The sequence below is a fragment of the Pseudophryne corroboree genome, chromosome 11 (assembly GCF_028390025.1).
Source record: "Pseudophryne corroboree isolate aPseCor3 chromosome 11, aPseCor3.hap2, whole genome shotgun sequence".
Lineage (NCBI taxonomy): Eukaryota > Metazoa > Chordata > Amphibia > Anura > Myobatrachidae > Pseudophryne > Pseudophryne corroboree.
Genome location: NC_086454.1, coordinates 61415237 through 61432688, shown reverse-complemented (window position 1 = coordinate 61432688; position 17452 = coordinate 61415237). Strand labels below are relative to the sequence as shown.

Genomic DNA, 17452 nt, shown 5'->3' with positions numbered 1-17452 from the left:
TATTGCCAATTTTACGTTTCTCATCAGATAATTTCTTTTTTTTTTCTAATTATTCATTTTTGCTTCTTGGATTTTACATGCCCTCTATGACATTGGGCATCGGCCTTAGCAGATAACATTGATAGAATTGCATCGTCAATGTCATGACTGGTGGCAGTAGCAGCTTCAGCACTAGTACTAGGATCTGGAAGTGGTTCCTGATCTTCCACTATTTTTTCTCCAAATTGTTGTTCTCCATTTCACAAGACAGCACCCCTTTATTATTACAGCACACAGAACAGTGCCCCTTTATTTTCACAGCGCCCCTGTATTCTTACAGCATACAGGACCAGTGTAATGTTATTTTAACAGCAGCAACACCCCTGAATTTTTATAGCAGACAATGTAATGTTATTAAGACATCAGCAGCACCCCTATATTTCACAGCATACAGGAGCAGTGTGTTTTTAATTTGTAAGAACTGCACCCCTGAATTTTTGTAGCAGACAGGGCCAGTGTAATGTTATTAAGACATCAACAGCACACCTATATTTCACAGCATACAGGAACAGTGTGCTCTTAATTTTTAACTGCACCCAAACTTTTATAGCAGACAGCGCCACTGTAATGTTATTAAGACATTAGCAGCACCCCTATATTTCACAGCATACTGGAGCAGTGTGCTTTTAATTTGTAAGAACTGTACCCAAATTTTTATAGCAGATAGGGCCAGTGTAATGTTATTAAGACATCAGCACCCCTATAGTTCCCAGTGCCCCTGCCCCCTGTACAACATAGTGACAGCCAGGACAGCAACACACATGTACAGCTGCAGAACCCAGCAGTAACACCAGTGACAGCCAGGACAGCAGGTACAGCCAGGACAGTATCCCTAACACAGCACAGGTACACCACAGTGACTGCAGCAGCACCCCAACAGAGCACACACTAACCCCACGCCACCACCCACGGAGAGACAGAGGTCTGTCTCCCTCACTCTCCAAGTCCAGAGTGAAAATGGTGGCGACGCACGTCTGTTTATATGGGATCCAAACAGAGGCGTAACTAGGGTAGGGCGAGTGGGGCACGTGCCCTGGGCGCCTTGGCAGGCCCAGGAGAGGGGGGCGCCACCAGCGGCCAGGGCATCATGCCCCACTTGCCCCCGTCACGCCGAAATGTGAGGGGAGGAGAGCGCAGCGTCTCTCCCTCCCCTCACCACCGCTGCCACTGCTGCCAGCACTAGCACGGTCTCCGGCGGCGTTAGCCAATCAGAGCTTGCGGACCGGCTCCTGATTGGCTGCCGATCCGCGAGCTCTGATTGGCTAGCGAACCGGCGCCACACAGCCGCCGGAGACCTGGAGCGGTGAGGGGAAGGAGAGAGGCACTGCGCTGCGCTCTCCTCCCCTCACATATCAGAGGCGAGCTGGAGCCACAAGCGGTGAGTGAACGGGGGGGGGGGAGCACAGTGGGGCATGTATCTGGCACAGTGGGGCATGTATCTGGCACAGTGGGGCATGTATCTGGCACTGTGGGGCATGTAACTGGCACAGTGGGGCATGTATCTGGCACAGTGGGGCATGTATCCGGCACAGTGGGGCATGTATCTGGCACAGTGGGGCATGTATCTGGCACAGTGGGGCATGTATCCGGCACTGTGGGGCATATATCCGTCACTGTGGGGCATTGTAACTGGCACTGTGGGGCATTGTAACTGGCACTGTGGGGCATGTATCTGGTACTGTGGGGCAATGTATCTGGCACTGTGGGGCAATGTAACTGGCACTGTGGGGCATGTATCTGGCACTGTGGGGCATGTATCTGGCACTGTGGGGCATGTATCGCACTGTGGGGCATTGTATCTGGCACTGTGAGGCAATGTAACTGGCACTGTCGGGCTTGTAACTGGCACTGTGGGGCTTGTAACTGGCACTGTGGGGCATGTAACTGTCACTGTGGGGCATGTATCTGGCACTGTGGGGCATGTATCCGGCACTGTGGGGCATTGTATCTGGCACTGTGGGGCAATGTAACTGGCACTGTGGGCCATTTTCAGTGCCCACCCCCCTTCTGGTGCGTGGCCACACCCCTTCTGGTATGTGGCCACACCCATTTTTTCGCCACACGCGTACATGCTTCTTTTGGTGTGTTGTTTTTTTTTGGGGGGGGGGGCATTTTCCATCTTGCCCTGGGCTCCAAAAACCCTAGTTACGCCTCTGGATCCAAAGCTTGCGAGAATCCAACAGCAGGATGATGACGTTTTGGCTCGTTCTGGTTTCCGAGTCTGGCAGGAAGTCCCGAGCTGGGCTCAGATCTGGGCTTGGGACGTGATGTTCGGGGGGGGGGGGTTTCAGTTCTCAGGGAACCGAACCCACTCATCGCTATTATATATTTTTTTGCACATCTACGATCCATGTTGAATAAGGCCCAATATTAGGAGGGCAGTTACTCACATAGGAGCTGTCGGGTTTCTGGAAGCTCTGTCATGCTGAGAGTGTGTGTGTGATTCAGGGGCGTGCGGTGAGGTAAACAGCTCAGGAGGCACTGGCTCGTATCAGAGACAGATTTACACACAGTATATGAGCACAATGGTGCATGTGGGCTTCATACACAGGTGCAGCAGTATATAGTGCAGGAAATTTGGTGAGCTTTGCTCAGAGATGTGCAGAAAAGGAGGCACTGCCTCTCCTGTCATAGACTTTTTTATTCCAGAGTTTTGTGTACACAAATTATTAGAATAGAATTTCCATATGTGTATTTTCCATATACTTTATATAGTCAAAACTCTGGCGTATACAGATGGAGCCACGCTCATCTGAGGCGGCCCCATCGCAGGCGTGCACTCCAGGCGTGACTAGCAGATCTGTTCACTTAGTCACACCGGGAGTGCACAGAGATGCTCTCCCATTCATAGAATAGGAGAGCGTCTCCATCTGGGCACGCGCTCCCGCCCGGACAGAGACGCTCTCCCATTCTAGTGAATGGGGCACGTCTCCGTTATGGGTGCGCGCTTAGCCGGGGACGGAGAGGCCTGAGTCTTAGCGTGACTCCATCTGTATGTTAGTTTGACAGGAAAGGCTCCGCCTCAGCTCACCGCACGTCACTGGTATGTGTAGCATTAACCTTTTATAAATATAGATGCTGTATATCTGTAATGGGCAGGCTATAATGCTGCACTACTGTATATACACCAGTACTGGCATGTTTAAGCTCACCAGTCCTCACACAGTTCCCGGCCAGTTTGGGGGGGGGTAGAGGACACCAGTAGTCACCAGCAGCTGGCCGGAGGGGTCTGGTCATGGTCTGTGTGGGATGTGGGAGGGGTGAGTACAGGATCCCACCCCTCTGTTGGTGCGCAGTATATATAAAGCAGCTGAGCCAGTTATCTGCTTCCTCCTATCCCGCATCATCTGTAGCCCCAGCACCGGCGTCTCCTCCTCCAGGTCACCGCACTGCTGACCCGACACAGGGTCTTACCTCATCCTGCCAGACTGATTGACCTTCTCCCCATTTCCTGGTTACTGCTGCTACTTGTTGCTGAGTCCCGGGATGGCAAGTAACCTGGGGTTGCAGCATAGTATATGGAGGAGGGGGAGCAGAGTATGAGGTACATGACAGGAGCAGTATTTGGAGGAAGGGGTGCCCTGTATATAAGGGGGCACGTTATGGAGGGGTAAGGGGGTATAGTGTATATAGGGGTAGTATATTGTGGGGTTGCAGAATACGGAATAGGGGGTGCAGTGTATATAGGGGCAGTATGTGGTGGTGGGGGGGGTGCAGTGTACATAGAGGGTGTTTGTCCGTATTATACAGAAGAGACTATATTGAAAAAAATCTGCCTCTCTCTCCCCACTGCCTCTATCTGCCCATACCACTCCACTCTCTTCTGCTGGCCCCCCCTTCCCATTGTAGGCAGAGGCACCAGGAGTGGGGAGAGAAAGGAGTGACCGCTGCAGCAGCAGCCTCTCTCCCCAGCACACACACTGCTGTGTGCTGTGCTGGGGAGAAAGGCAGCTGCTGCAGTGGTCACTCCTGTCTCTACCTGCATGCTGCGTGATGTGTGGGTGCAATCGCATCCACCCACCGCTTGCCACTCATGCCCATCTGTCCCCATGAAAGCGCCCACTTATGTTCAGCACGTGCACTAATATTTTTTTACATTTTATAAGGAGAGGGGTTGGCCACACCCCCTACATTGGCCATGCCCCCCATTACCTCAGCCCGGCACCACTGTCGATGCCTCTGGCAACATGGTTTGCGCCAGACTCAAAGTTTAATGCTTTTTTTGCTTCACTTACAAACATGAAGCAGGCCCAAAATTTGGGTAAGGTGGAGCTGTTTCTAGGTACACAGTCTGAGATGCTTCATTTTGTTCTCATATGTTTCTTCCTCTGTCTAATGTCTCCTAGCTGCAATGAGGGATGAGGGACTGGCCTTATAAAGTGATCAGTAGTAAGACATTGATTTAACAACAACAGCAATGTAAATGTTGTCCTTAAACACAAAATGTATTACCTTATGATTTTGCCTAAAATCCATTACCTCAGCACTCTGCCCAAAATGAAGTAACTTGATATTTTGCCTAAAATCCAGCACCTCGTCACATTGCTAAAACATCATTACCTCATCTCTTTTTCCAGTATTGTACACATCAGTGCTTTCATTACAATTTTCTCAGGGTTTTTAGTTACTAGAGATGAGCGGGTCAGAGAACCGAACCCTACCGAACTTTGCCTGCCGAGTTCGGTTCCGAGCCCGGGTCGGGTTTTCCTGCCAGACTCAGAAACCCGAACGTGGCAAAATGTCATCATCCCGCTGTTGGATTCTCGCGGTATTTGGATTCCATGTAAGGAGCCGTGCATTGCGGCCATTTTCACTCCAGTCTCAGGGAGTGTAGTGAGAGGACGTGTCTCCATCCTCCAGTGTCTGTGTGGGGGAAGGAAAGTGGGGTGGCAAGTCTTGTGCTGTGTTGTGCTGCTCAGTCCAGTCCAGTGTAGTCACAGTGTATTGTGCTGCATCAGTCCAGCCAGTCACAGTGTTGGTGTCCTCTCCTGCCAGTGTAGCTGTATAAAGTGTTGCTGACTGTGTTGTGCTGCATTAGACCAGTGGTAGTGTCCTGTCTCATCAGTCATCCACTGACAATATACGCTGCTGCTATATGTCCACCACTGCCGTATAATAATAATAACAACAACAACCACAAGTCCCTTACAGTATTGTTATGTTGTGCTGCATCAGACCAGTGGTAGTGTCCTGTCTCATCAGTCATTCCAGTCATTCCTGTGCCACATATTGTCTCATATAACTCCCAAAAAATAATGGAGAACAAAAATCTTGAGGATAAAGTAGGGAAACATCAAGAAGAACCACTTCCTCTTAGTGCTGAAACTGCTGCCACTAGCCATGACATAGACGATGAAATGCCATCAACTTCGTCTGCCAAGGCCGATGCCCAATGTGATAGTAGAGGGCATGTAAAATCCAAAAAGCCAAAGTTCAGTAAAAAGAACCATGAAAAGAAATTTAAATTGTCTGAGGAGAAACGTAAACTTGCCAATATGCCATTTACGACACAGAGTGGCAAGGAACGGCTGAGGCCCTGGCCTATGTTCATGGCTAGTGGTTCAGTTTCACATGAAAATGGAAGCCCTTATTCTCCAGCTAGAAAAATTAAAAGAGTTAAGCTGGAAAGAGCACAGAAAAGAACTGTGCGTTCTGAGATTGTATCACAAATCCCCAAGGAGAGTCCAAGTGTGTCGGCGGTTGCGATGCCTGACCTTCCCAACACTGAATGGGAAGAGGTGGCTCCTTCCACCAATTGCATGCCCCCTGCAAGTGCTGGTAGGAGCACCCACAGTTCAGATCCTGATATTGAAATTGAAGATGTCACTGTTGAAGTACACCAGGATGAGGATATGGGTGTTGCTGGCGCTGAGGAGGAAGTTGACGATGAGGATTCTGATGGTGATGTAGTTTGTTTAAGTCAGACACCGGGGGAGACACCTGTTGTCCTTGGGACGAAGAAGCCCATTGTGATGCCTGGGCAAACTACCAAAAAAGCCACCTCTTTGGTGTGGAATTATTTCTCCACAAATCCGACCAACAGGTGTCAAGCCATTTGTTGCCTCTGTCAACCTGTAATAAGTAGTGGTAAGGATGTTAACCACCTAGGAACATCCTCCCTTATATGTCACCTGCTGCGCATTCATCAGAAGTCAGTGTCAAGTTGTGAAACTTTGGGTAAGAGCGTATGCAGTCCACTGACACCTAAATCCATTCTTCTTCCTGTACCCAAGCTTCTGCAAGCCGCACCACCAACTCCCTCAGTCATGAACGTCCGTAGTCCTTCAGGCCATGTCACTATCAAGACTGAGGAGTCCTCTCCTAACCGGGATTCCCCCGTAGGATCCTTGAGTGGTACGCTTGCTGTTGCTGCCGCTGCTGTTGTTGCTGCTGGGAATCAATCGTCATCCCAGAGGACAAGTCGGAAGACCACTTGTACTACTTTTGGTAAGCAATTGACTGTCCAACAGTCCTTTGTGAGGAAGATGAAATATGACAGCAGTCATCCTTTTGCAAAGTGGATAACTGAGGCCCTGACAGCTATGTTGGTGTTAGAGGTACATCCGGTATCCACCATTAGTTCAGTGGGACTTAGAGAATTGTTTGAGGTACTGTGTCCCCGGTATCAAATCCCATCTAGGTTCCACTTCTCTAGGCAGGCGATACCGAGAATGTACAAAGACGTCAGAAAAAGAGTCACCAGTGTCCTACAAAATGTGGTTGTATCCAGTGTCCACTTAACCACGTACATGTGGACAAGTGGAACAGGGCAGACTAAGGACTATATGACTGTAACAGCCCACTGGGTAGATGTATGGCCTCCCGCAGCAACAACAGCAGCGGCACCTGTAGCAGCATCTCGCAAACGCCAACTGTTCCTAGGCAGGCTACGCTATGCATCACCGCTTTCCCTAAGAGGCACACAGCTGACAACCTCTTACGGAAACTGAGGAACATCATCGCAGAATAGCTTACCCCAATTGGACTCTCCTGGGGATTTGTGATATCGAACAACGCCACCAATATTGTGCGTGCATTACATCTGCGCAAATTCCAGCATGTCCCATGTTTGCACATACAATTAATTTGGTGGTGCAGAATTTTCCCGCCATCAACTGAAGCAAGAGGTGGTAACGAGGTGGAATTCAACACTCTATATGCTTCAGAGGATGGAGGAGCAGCAAAAGGCCATTCAAGCCTATACATCCACCTATGATATAGGCAAAGGAGGGGTAATGCACCTGACTCAAGCACAGTGGAGTATGATTTCTGTCTTGTGCAAGGTTCTCCAACCCTTCGAACTTGCCAAACGTGAAGTTAGTTCAGACACTGCCAGCTTGAGTCAGGTCATTCCCCTCATCAGGCTTTTGCAGAAGTAGCTGGATAAATTGAAGGAGGAGCTAAGACGGAGTGATTCTGCAAAGTATGTGGGGCTTGTGGATGGAGCCCTTCATTCACTTTGCCAGGATTCAAGGATGGTCAATCTTTTGAAATCAGAGCACTACATTTTGGCCACCGTGCTCGATCCTAGGTTTAAAGCCTACATTGTATCTCTCTTTCCAGCAGACACAAGTGTGCAGAGATGCAAAGTAAATTGTAAACTCAAGCGGAACGTGACCCGTCAACAGCTCGTCCTTCAATTTCTCCTGCCACAGGCCTGCAAGGAAAAGGATAAGATTTCCTAGCCTATGCGCTGGCGATGATGCAGGGCAGTCAGGAGCGAAAGCTGACATCTGGTTCGGACTGAAGGACCTGCCAACGATTACTGATATGTCTACTGTCACTGCATATGATTCTGTCACCATTGAAAGAATGGTGGAGGATTATATGAGTGACAGCATCCAAGTAGGCATGTCAGACAGTCCGTATGTATACTGGCAGGAAAAAGAGGCAATTTGGAGGCCCCTGCACAAACTGGCTTTATTTTACCTAAGTTGCCCCACCTCCAGTGTGTACTCCGAAAGAGTGTTTAGTGCAGCCGGTAACCTTGTCAGCACTAAATGTGGAGAAGATGATGTTCATCAAAATGAATTATAAATTTCTCCGGGAAGACCTTTACCAGCAATTGCCTCCAGAAAGTACAAAGGGACCTGTGATGGTGGATTCCAGTGGGGATGAATTAATACTCTGTGAGGAGGATGTACACAGTGAAAGGGGTAAGGAATCGGGGGATGAGGATGAGGTGGACATCTAGCCTCTGTAGAGCCAGTTTGTGCAAGGAGAGATTGATTGCTTCTTTTTGTTGGGGGCTTAAACAAACCAGTAATTTCAGCCACAGTCGTGTGGCAGACCCTGTCGCTTAAATGATTGGTTTGTTAAAGTGTGCATGTCCTGTTTATACAACATTCCCAAGGACAATTCCATCTTGCACCTCTTTTTCTTCTTTGCATCATGTACTGTTTGGGGACTAGTCTTTTGTGTGTGCCATCCTGTTTGTAACTGCAGTGCCACTCCTAGATGGGAAAGCAGGTATGTACGGAAAGAGAAAAGTATGACTCTTGTTTGGGCGCACTCTTGTGTTAACTAAATGTAAGTTAATAGTATCCAAAAAATAATAAAGTCTTTATTTCTACTCTTTAAAATGCACGAAAATTCAACAAAACAAAATAAATGTGTTTGTATTAATGCAGCCCTAAATTTACCCAATTTAGGGCTGCATTAATACAAACACAGTTTGTACAGATCTTGAGCAGACGGAAGTAGCATAATATGTAGTCATCTTCCGATATGCGTTTATCCAGGCATAATTAAGATCTGAACATTTTTCCAATCTTGGGAGACATTTCTCTCCAGCTGGCACATCTTTGCTTGTCTAAATATCATTTATTTTGTTTTGTTGAATTTTCGTGCATTTTAAAGAGTAGAAATAAAGACTTTATTATTTTTTGGATACTATTAACTTACATTTAGTAAACACAAGAGTGCGCCCAAACAAGAGTCATACTTTTCTCTTTCCGTACATACCTGCTTTCCCCCTTTTTTTTGACTCCGGGCGCACCGCCACACGGACAGATAGGAATTGCCAAAATATTATTGTCCATCTCTGGCCTTTATATTATTACCTTTGTACTTTGAATCTAGGTCGGTGCAGGATCAAAAACCCTCCTTTTTTGTTCAACCACTCCTAGATGGGCCAGGTGTTTGTGCCGCACACTTGTGTTGCTTAGCTTAGTCATACAGCCACCTCGGTGCAACTTTTAGGCATAAAAACAATATTGTGAGGTGTGAGGTGTTCAGAATAGACTGGAAATGAATGGAAATGAATGTTATTGAGGTTATTAATACAGTAGGAGCAAAATTATCCCCAAATTCTGTGATTTTAGCTGTTTTTATGTTTTTTTCAAAAACCATTCAGATCCAAAGCCAAAACCAAAACACAAAAGGGTGGTTTTGGCAAAACAAAGCCAAAACCAAAACACGAAAGTGGAATTAGAACCAAACCCAAAACCCAAAACACGAAAAGTGCCCACCGCACATCTCTAGTTTTTACTGCATTTCCAAATGTAAGCCCTGGACACCAACTCAGAGGATAGCACTTATAGAAGCCTATGGGCTTCTTTCTGCATTCATAGCTGAGAGAGATCTGATCGGATCCCTCCCAGCATCTCCCATGTCCGCTGGGTCATAAACTCGGAAGTCCAGTGACTGACGTTAATTGCAAATGGCAGTTCTTATCGGGAGAGCTGTCCTTTGCGATACTAATAGCATATGTTAATACATATGCGATTAGTATGGATGCAATGTGTGGTGGGATGTACCACGCAGGGTTAGTCCATCCTGTCCTAAATCCCCACGTAAAGATTAGAGTAATAGGATGCTGCCCTCTGAGCAGGATTATCAAGTGTCATAGATCAATTGTGGCATCTACTATACCGGCTCAGAGGGCAAGAGACAAAAGTGCAAGAACTAAAGTGACTAAAGTAAAGCTTATATGAAATGCACCCACAAACACCCCTTTGTGGGGTCCGCAAGAAAGGAGTTAGCAGCCAGTTTATGTAACAGGCCACAAGAAACATTTGTTTTCCTCATGTAAAATGTATATCTATGCGGACACAGAATAACTAGACAGGAGAGGACAGTTCAGCCATACCTCCCAACTTCTTGGCACTTTAAGTTGGGATCCTGCCATGCGCCAGTGGCGTGCATGCCCGAAAAGTGAGCGTGGCTTTTGGGAAATGCTGCGATCGCAAGCCATGCCCCCATTTTCTGTCACTGCTCTCTGGGAGCTGCTGGTCATACCCTCAGTCCTCTTCCCATGAAATAGATGCATGGGCACAGCATCTATTCACCGCTGAGCAACATGTGAGGCAGCCTCCCAACTCCCCCTCCCATTCTACAGTGGAAAACTGCGGACTGCAGATGGGATGGCGGGTCAGTGTTTTAAAAAACTGGACTATTCCGTCAAACTTGGGACAGTTGGGAGGTATGGTTTAACTCAGATAACTGTGTGGAACTGTTGCCCACAGCTACTGTACCAGACCACAACTTTTCTGGCTACTAGAAAAACATCCTTTTCTATGCAGTTACCTGGAGACCATTTTCATAACGTTGGTATTTGCAAGAAACTCCTAGTTTATATCATGCATAATTATTTTGGCAAATCAAGATGAAGGCCAGACTACCCATTAGCCAATCTAAGGTGCTCATCTCCCCGTATTTTGGGTGCTGCATTTTTTCTTTTGTCTTGTTTAAATTGGATGCAGAAGCTTAATTTTACTCTTTCTGAATGGGACATCATTTGGGGTTCTTGGGCTCTGGCCTGGGCAGTTCCTGGATCATCAAGGCCAGTGCTGACAACAATGCTCAGCCCCATCATTGTTGTGATCCCTGGTGGCTGGCTCCTCCCATAGGCGAATGCAGGTGGGGGTTTTTAGTTGCCCAGAAACCCCTCTCCCTACATCCTGGCCAGAGGCCACTACATGCAGTATAAAGGGCAGAATGGAGCTGCTGCACATTCCCAGTGGCAGCATATTGTCCTGCCTGGGGGGGTCTATTCATGAAGCAGTGAAAAAAGTGGAGAAAAAAGACCAGTGGAGAAGTTACCCAATCAGCTTTGAAAGAAGCCTTTATCAAATACATTTTATAAAATGTAAGGAAGATGCTGATTGGTTGCCATGGGCAACTTCTCCACTGAACTGTTTCTCCACTGTTTTCACTGCTATATGAATAGACCGCTAAGTCTGTTGTGTGTGTGTCTGCGTGCTCACTCATTGCACCAGAGAGAGAATCTGGCCAGTGTCTTACCAGTCCATGATTATTGGGCCTGCATATGTCTGAAGTGCTGTATTACATAAACTGCACTTTATTTGGGGCAGACTATACAGTAACTCGTTACATGCTATTTATGCATCCTTCATGGGCTGGCAACAATCGCTATAAAATCTAACATTTGGAAACCCCCCTCCAGAAATCCTTTGTTTGCCCCTGCCTTCTGTGGTGGCCCAAGGTGTGGAAACCCATAGAAGCTAATGGGCTAACGTAAAATGTATGGGCACACGTAGAGAGGTGTGGCATGTTTATAAAAAAAACCTTAATGGGGTTGATTTGATTAGCTTACTCTCTGAGTTGAGGTGCAGTTACCGGCATTTCTGTTGCTGTTGTAGCGCTTACTTACTCCCCTTGCGGCTAAATTGACTCCAATCGAACTTACAAACTGATTGTTAGGTGCCTGCAATAACATCAAGAAAAAGGCATACTGAAGCTGTTTGTTTGTTGTCCACCAGATGGTGCCAAGTACATATACTTTTCATGATAGCTGATAGAAATAAACATATTTTTTTCTATTACCATAATTTATATCTTTTCACTTAGTTCAAAGAATCCAAATAATAGGATTTATTTCTAAGAAAACGAACTTGCAAGGTGTTTCTAGGAACTGTGTGTCTGTGCTCCAATTAGTGGGAAAAACACATTACCTGCCTTGACAAATAGCACTGAAGATAGCCCTATTACAACTATGGAAACGCTGCAGTTTGTAAAGCAGCATAATATATATAATAGGTAGGAAAATATAACACAGAGCCTAAACTAGTTATTAGTTAATATTCTGGGGTGTTCAACTCCAGCTATTGAGGAAGTACACATCCCAGCATGCCCTGCCACAGTGTTGGCCTTCCCTAATAGCAAAACTGTGCTGGGATGTGTAGTTCCACAACAGATGGAGGGCCGCATGTTGAGCACCCCTGGTTAATATTATATTAAACAGCTACAGTATGCATAATCCACAGCAGCAAGAAATGAGGCAGCTAAGATTCCGAGTGACCTAGATTGTATGCTGTTTACAGTACAATTGTCTGTATCTTATTGAAGCATGCTATCATTCATAGGTACAGTACCACTAACCAGACTACTGTCATTGACCGAACTATTAGACTGGTTTACATACATCAGTATAACCACTCTGCTTCTGATAGTTTTCTCACCCTTATTACTCAATGTCTGGCTTAGTCACATTCTACAGTCACAAACAATAGCATGTACCGGTCCCCCCACACTTGTAGGCGTGAAGGTACCTGCATGTGCAAATGGGCGCCAGTATGTATTAAGAAATGGAACTAAACGGAAAAAGCTGCTGCTCCCAATTTATAAGGATAATTGCACCCCTTATATTCAACAACCACACTACTCACAGGTACGAAAAACCTCCCCGTACAAAACCAGGAGCGCTGCTTATACCGATAGAGACTATAATTCAGATTTATATTAAATCTTTTATTAAAAAATAAAAAATAAAATTATATATATATATATATATATATATATATAAAAACAACTCTGTCCCATACAGCGGCACTCGGAGACTGGTTCAAAAGTGCAGAAAAGTGCTTTTAATGGATCATAACAACGGTTTGCGGTCCAACGTTTCGGGGCATAGACCACCCCTTTGTCAAGGTGAGCAAACGAGAAGTGACAATAAAACAATTTCAACATACCTTTATGTGTGTGGGAAACCCGTCGGCGGGAAGGACAGCTGAGTGCAGGGAGAGTTAGTGATTTCCGTCCAGCTGCTGTGACGTGTGTGTAGAAGCTGTGGTCATGTGATCACACTGCCCGGCGCGGCTCCCCGGCGTTGTCATGGTAGCCCCCATTAAACGGAAATGCCAGCGCATTCACATCGTGGCCATGGCAACCAGGAACGTTCGTGTGGTCGCGTCCTGAGCGGGATCACTAATCAGTGTTGTATGCTGTGCATGGCTGGAAAAGGAAGTGAATGTGGGATAACATATAACAATGTAACAATGACAATAAACAATCTACTAAACACTGCTGGAACATATTGGTTACGTGAACTATATAACTATATATATATATAAATATAATGCTGCAACATACAATAAAAAATAAATATATATATATATATATATATATATATGAAAAAAAGGGGGGGGATGAGGGATATAAAGCGACCACGGTGTCAATGCAATAACTATAAAATTGCCAATTCTATACAATAAAAGGTATTTATTAACGTACAGTTAAACATAAAAGAAACATCTAAAAAACATCTAAAAAAATGGGACAATAATAAAAACACAACTGAACTAAAAGCACTTAAATGAATTGTATAAAACTACAGTAAAAACAAGTATTAAGGTTTTTTCCCCGTATCTTAAATAAAGTAGGTGAAGGTTTCCAACGCGTTTCGTCTGATGAGACTTCTTCAAGGGGTAGGGGTACAATGGACCTGCAAGTCTATATATATCAGTTATAGCATGGTGGGAGGGTCCTAGCTTCACAGGGAGTCATGTGATACAATTATATGTTAAGTACATTCAATCTATTACATAGTGCAGTCTGAAAGGTATCAGGTTATTAGGAGCTACTGGACAGTGAAAACGAGTGAGTCACAATATTTTAAAAGAGGTTAAAAGGTGTTAAAATCGTCTTAAGCATTATAATTGCGGCACTTCCGCCACACTTCGGGTGACGGAAGACGCAAGACGTCACTTCCGCCCCACTTCCGCTGCCGTCCGCGCATGCGCCTGCGGCGGCGCGATGTTACTATATAGTCCTCAGTGCATCCTCCAAGTGTCTGTGATCCAGGGGAAAGGAGGGAGTCTCGTATTATGTCCTCTCCCGGCGGCCATATTTGATGGGACTTTGTCCATAGGATTTTGGGCAGCGGTGGCCTTTTTCTAGTATATCATATAAAGCCTTGCTCCGGTATCCATGGTGACAGTTCCACATATAAAATAAAGATAAATTACATCAGGAATGTATGATTTACCAGTTCAAATTAATATATTAACAGCTTCCAGATGGGTGGTGACATAATATAGTATTAATCTCATGATAATAATAAGAAAATAAACGTACAGGTGCAGGTGCTTATTTATATTGTAATGGTGACTTGAATTATTAAAAGTGCATAGAGAGACTCAGGATTAATTTATAACTAGCACTGCTAATATTCGCATTAATTTAATAAAGTGCTTGTGCATTAATGATATGAGTGTAAATACATAAGTGCAGTGTATATATTAGTGTTTATATGACACGTGATATTTTACTAAATATTTAGAGTAGATAGAGTGTGTACCTTTCTCAGGCCACTATTAGTTACTTTACCATACAGTACCTGATCTTCCCAGATGGTCTCCCCTACTGGTACTGATCAGGCCCAACGCTGCTTGGCTTCCAAGATCAGACGTATTTGGGCATTTCCAGCGTGGTATGACTGTAACGACGTTGTGCCTTATGGATTCACACTCCAACCTTTACGATATTTACTAACTTACTAATTTTAATCTGAAATGGTGAACAAGTGATTATGAACTGACCCATGAGGGGGGGGGGGTTTGGGGGGAGTTGCGGAGCTGGGGGAGGGGAAAAGGGGGGGGGGGGAGAAAAGCCTGCATTTTGGAGGGAATGAGGGGGCCGGACGGGGTAAGGGATGGGGAATGGAATTGGGAATGAATGAATGAAGTTTTAGTACCGTATTTTACAAGAAAGGAGCGATCTCGTAATTGTCATTGAATCCTTTTGGCTGTAATGTCTGTAATTGAAATATCCAAAACATCTCTCTGTGTGACAGTTTGTTAGCGAGATCTCCTCCTCTTTCTCCCAATTTCACCAGTTCTATGGCTTTGAATGTCAAGGCTTCTGGATTGGAGTTATGTGTTGAGGTGAAGTGTTGGGAGACAGCGTGGCTCTCTACTTTGTTCCTGATATTCCTCATGTGTTCCTGTATCCTCAACTTATATCAGGAACAAAGTGAAGAGCCACGCTGTCTCCCAACACTTCACCTCAACACATAACTCCACAGACATTACAGCCAAAAGGATTCAACGACAATTACGAGATTGCTCCTTTCTTGTAAAATACGGTACTAAAACTTCATTCATTCATTCCCAATTCCATCCCCCACCCCTTACCCCGTCCGGCCCCCTCATTCCCTCCAAAATGCAGGCTCCCCCCCCCTCCCCCCCCCCCAACCCCCCAACCCCTCCCTCATGAGTCAGTTCATAATCACTTGTTCACCATTTAAGAAAAAAATTAGTAAATTAGTAAATATCGTAAAGGTTGGAGTGTGAATCCATAAGGCACAACGTCGTTACAGTCATACCACGCTGGAAATGCCCAAATACGTCTGATCTTGGAAGCCAAGCAGCGTTGGGCCTGATCAGTACCAGTAGGGGAGACCATCTGGGAAGATCAGGTACTGTATGGTACAGTAATTAATAGTGGCCTGAGAAAGGTACACACTCTATCTACTCTAAATATTTAGTAAAATTTCACGTGTCATATAAACACTAATATATACACTGCACTTATGTATTTACACTCATATCATTAATGCACAAGCACTTTATTAAATGAATGCGAATATTAGCAGTGCTAGTTATAAATTAATCCTGAGTCTCTCTATGCACTTTTAATAATTCAAGTCACCATTACAATATAAATAAGCAAATGCACCTGTACATTCAATGCACAAGCACTTTATTATGTGAATCTTAGCATTGCTAGTTATAAATTAATCCTGAGTCTCTCTCTGCACTTTTATTAATTCGAGTCACCATTACAATATAAATAAGCACCTGCACCTGTACGTTTATTTTCTTCTTATTATCATGAGATTAATACTATATTATGTAACCACCCATCTGGAAGCTGTTAATATATTAATTTGAACTGGTAAATCATACATTCCTGATGTAATTTATCTTTATTTTATATGTGGAACGGTCACCATGGATACCGGAGCAAGGCTATACAGGTTGAGTATCCCTTATCCAAAATGCTTGGGACCAGAGGTATTTTGGATATCGGATTTTTCCGTATTTTGGAATAATTGCATACCATAATGAGATATCATGGTGATGGGACCTAAATCTAAGCACAGAATGCATTTATGTTACATATACACCCAGTGGCGGATTTAGGGGGGGGGGCACCAAGGCACGTGCCCCCCCTGTCATTTTTAGTGCAGACTGACATGCGGACGAACGTCCGCATGTCAGTCTGCGGTCTCGTTTCCTCCCCTGCTGTTAGGAGGGACACGGAGGGCACAGTGCGCGCCTCTCCTGTGTCCCTCCTGGGTCTCCGGCGGCCGCTGGTCTCATGAAGGAAGTGCCGTTCGTGAGCACTTCCTTTATTACAGTGACCCGCGGCCGCCGGAGACACAGGAGGGACACAGGAGAGGCGTGCACTGTGCCCTCCGTGTCCCTCCTAACAGCAGGGGAGCGGGGGGAGCAGCGGCGGCGGAGGAAGGGGGGGGGGGGGACGCACTGGGGGGGAATATCTGGCACTGGGGGTATATTTGGCAGGGAGGGGGGGGGGGGGAGAATATCTGGCACTGGGGACATATATGGCACTGGGGGGAATATCTGGCACTGGGGGCATATATGGCACTGGGGGGGAATATCTGGCACTGGGGGCATATGTGGCACTGGGGGGGGGATATCTGGCACTGGGGGCATATGTGGCACTGGGGGGGGAATATCTGGCACTGGGGCATATGTGGCACTGGGGGCATATATAGCACTGGGGGGGGGCGATATCTTGCACTGGGGGCATATGTGGCACTGTCGGGGAATATCTGGCACTGGGGGTATATGTGTACCTGGCACACATGGGGGGGCTATATTTGGCACTGGGGGCATGTGAGTACCTGGCACCGTGGGGGAATATCTGGCACTGGGGACATATGTGGCACTGGGAGCACAGCCCTAGCAACAAGGACTACCTCCTAGCAACGAGCATGACACCCAGTGCATGAAACCCCTGGCAACGAGCATGACACCCAGTGCATGAAACCCCTGGCAACGAGCATGACACCCAGTGCATGAAACCCCTGGCAACGAGCATGACACCCTGAGCATGAAAACCCCTGGCACCGTGCATGGAACCAAGAGCATGAAACCCCTGGCAACGAGCATGACACCCAGTGCATGAAACCCCTGACAACGAG

General features: G+C 46.1%; 2 pseudogenes; one reads left to right on the top strand and one right to left on the bottom strand.

Annotated features, from left to right (window-relative positions):
* Positions 1-14605: 14605 nt before the first annotated feature.
* On the bottom strand, positions 14606-14724 carry LOC134970755 (5S ribosomal RNA; annotated as a pseudogene).
* Positions 14725-15590: 866 nt separating this feature from the next.
* LOC134970743 (5S ribosomal RNA) lies at positions 15591-15709 on the top strand (annotated as a pseudogene).
* Positions 15710-17452: the final 1743 nt, after the last annotated feature.